Genomic DNA, 3,324 nt, shown 5'->3' with positions numbered 1-3,324 from the left:
AGCGATGGATGGTCAGTCAAGACTGTGAACAGTTACAGGAACTGGCTTTGACGAAACCCTACGAAACCCTACCCTTCTTGGCACGGATGCCCAAGAGCCCTCTCCACTGCATCAGCTACTGAGGGTCACACCTACTGGTCATACATGGACACCTTTGAATGAACAGGAAGAAAAAAGGGGGCCCAAGCCTCTCACTACTGATCCTACACTACTACCTACCTACTCATCCTACTGCCTTTCACTACTGATCCCGTACCAGCAGATACAGGGTTTTTACAGGGTTAGTTTTTACCCACATGCCATCAGGATGCTGAACTGTCCTTGAAATATCTTTTTGCACTACAATTTTTTTCTCTTCTTTCTACCCTTTTTCTCCATTCTCTGGTATTTAATTGATTTATCCTCTAAGTTGAACGGACATTGAGCACAAAGAATTTCATTACTGATAAATGCTGTTTGTGAGTATATGATAATAAACTTGAACTTGAACTTGAACCTTGAACCTTGAACCTTACCATGCCCTGTCCATGTCATGTCCATGCCGGGGCAGCATGTCCCCATCATCTCAAGAACGTGCACTGGAAACTGTCCTGCAAGTCATGGACAGCCAACAATGTCACATGAACTAACTTTGCTGTCTGACAGTCACCCTACGAGCCTATGAGTGGGCTTAACATTGAGTTACCAACCTGTGTGTTACTTCACTGGCTGGACCGGTAAACATTGCGCTGACAACTGCCAGGTCAATGCCTCTCCTTCAAGGGAGCCAACCACAGATACAAAACACAGTGGAACACAGTGTTAGACTTCTCAGTATTCTAAGTTGCTGTGAGTTTAAAATCACCTGAATGGCTTCTTGTACTGAAGAGCAACAACTGTAGGCTGTGTATGACTTCATATCAAAGACGGGTCTTGAGAGGAGGACATCCTGTTTGGATCCCCTCAGTGAATCAGAGAGTGGAGGCAATGAGAGGCCTTGGCATCAGCGCTCAAAGCTGCTCTTTGTTCTCCGCTCCCTGCCTGAGACTGCTGCAGGAGAAGCCCTTTGACTCATCCGCTGCCGCTGGACACCTGCCAACGCTGCCCTAACCATCGCTGCGCTGCGCTCAAATGCTCCCCCTGGGAAACCCCAAATGATCCCACAGCTGGTGGAGCGCAGGTGTCGCTGTTTAACTGGACACCCCCACACCACCCCCCCCACCCCCCACCCACCCACCCACACACACACACACACACACACAACACCGGTGACCGGATGAGATGGAATGGGTTGTGTGGCACCTGTTTGGGCTCACTCCAGAGTCCGATCCTGCCAGCCAGATTCCAGCAGAGAAGAGAGAAGAAAGAGACCAGGGGAGAAAACACCGCAAAAGACCAAAGATGCGTGAGACTACACATGGAGATAGTGACTTGGGGACTAGCGCTTGGAGAGTGAGAGTGTGAAAAGAAAGTAGAAATGAGAGTACCCCACACACACACACACACACACACACACACACACACACACACACACACAGACACATACAGACATAAACATTTCACTCTCAGTAGGGTGAGAGGACTGTATCCGTTGAAGGTGGGTTGCTGTAGTTTTTATGCAATGTTTTACGAAATAGTATTGGGTTGATGTTCATTTTGCTGATAGTTCAGATTACAGGTTCAAAGTGTCAGTCAAACAACTGAAAGAACTCGACAATTTGCGCTCTGTTCAGGCCTGCCTATTATGTCATCTGCTTACTTTGTGTTTGTTTGTGTGTGTGTGTGTGTGTGTGTGTGTGTGTGTGTGTGTGTGTGTGTGTGTGTGTGTGTGTGTGTGTGTGTGTGTGTGTGTGTGTGTGTATGCATGTATAAAAGTGTGTATACATGTATGTCAATGTTTACAAAACTTTGCTATAAACAGGAGATACAGCTGGACTGGCCTGAATCATAATAATGCAAAAACAACTGCACGGAGTATAGTATGATGTCTACAGACAGCGACATATTTACCACCCTATATACACTGAAACCGGCTGAAGCCAGTCAGAGGGGTCATCTGAGTCAAGTGTGTGCACTAAAGAGGTCTGTCTGTAAATCAGCCCACAGGCGCACTGGTCAGCAATCTGCAGCAGCGGGCATTTCATCGGCTTACTATTTATCTTTCTGAGTGTTGAGCGCTGTCCCGGTCGGACGGGCCAGCTACTTACTTTCACCACATGGGCCGTTATCACATGGCCCACTCTGTCGACACACACGAACACACGACGAAAACAACCTCTCGGGTTCAAAGTGCTAAACACACACCCCCCTCCCGCTGAAACTGTCACACACTACTGATAATGTTGTGTCTTTCATGACGGTCCCATGTGAGTTAACTATCTTCGCTCCCGAAGTGCAGTCTAGTTCAAGAGAACATCAGCTCGAGCCTGCCAAACTATCAAAAGAAGCCAGCACCTGAGTAACCGGGAAAACGTCCGGGTGTACAGATGGGGAAAGTCGGCTAGCTTGCACGGGCAACTGATCCAGACAAGTGTCACACTAAGTGCAACTAAACCCATTCCACTTCAGCACATTCATTACAGCAATTGTAGCTAGCTAGCGGGTTAGCAAATGACTCGCATTGCTCAACATAATCATGAACCAATGGCACTAACAAAGAAAGTGTGAGCACTAGCTACAATCACGTTGACATTCTGTTACATAATTACAGAGGACCAACAAACGTCGTCTGTCTGCGACTCCCTGTAGTCTGTCTACAGTGTTCTGAACCACGGAAAATGGAAGTCATTGCTCACCTTCTCTCTATGTTTTCTACTTGCTCTCTCACGTCCAAACAAACCAGAAGCGTTCACAGTCGTTTCGGCGGATCAACGGCTTATGTCCGCCAGCCTCTCAACGTGTCTGGGTTCGTCGATCAAGGCTGCCGTCGTGATAGCTTTTGATCTGCAGATTTTCGACATGCTCTCGTGGCTTCTCAAGGATTTCGTTCACCCCTCTTCCCCTTCTTTCTCCATAGTCTTTCCCTCTATCCTCCGGCTCCTCCTCTCGTTGTTTTCAGCCCAGGACCCTCCTTCCTGCCGGGTCAGATAGTGACAGCCCTAGCCCCTAACAGCTACTGTCAGAACGCCATCGTGTGGCGACTTGACCACACTGCAATTGACGCAGCGCAGTGAAAAAGGCACAATGAACGTGGGTTGTCTCGCTCTACTTGCCAGTTCATTGACTGGGTTGCCTGTCTGTCACCATAGCGGCTGCAAGCCGTCTGATGTTCCAATTATAACATTGTCGCTGTTGCCTACACTGCGAGGCTACTGTATGAATGCAACGCTCTTAGACCGAGGAAAA

At 48.2% G+C, this 3,324-nt stretch overlaps 1 protein-coding gene across 2 annotated transcripts in view; it reads right to left on the bottom strand.

Moving 5' to 3' along the window:
* Positions 1-3,105, bottom strand: part of rev1 (REV1 DNA directed polymerase) — a 26,985-nt gene extending 23,880 nt beyond the window's left edge. For both annotated transcript variants that reach the window (XM_031583415.2, XM_012842342.3), the window contains exon 1: positions 2,775-3,105. The gene's annotated coding sequence lies outside the window, so the exon portion shown is untranslated. The remainder of the gene's footprint in view (positions 1-2,774) is intronic.
* Between the last annotated feature and the right edge of the window lie 219 nt (positions 3,106-3,324).

This window comes from Clupea harengus, chromosome 2 (assembly GCF_900700415.2).
Source record: "Clupea harengus chromosome 2, Ch_v2.0.2, whole genome shotgun sequence".
NCBI lineage: Eukaryota > Metazoa > Chordata > Actinopteri > Clupeiformes > Clupeidae > Clupea > Clupea harengus.
The sequence above is the reverse complement of the archived record's forward strand: the minus strand, read 5'-3'. Positions and strand labels throughout refer to the sequence as shown.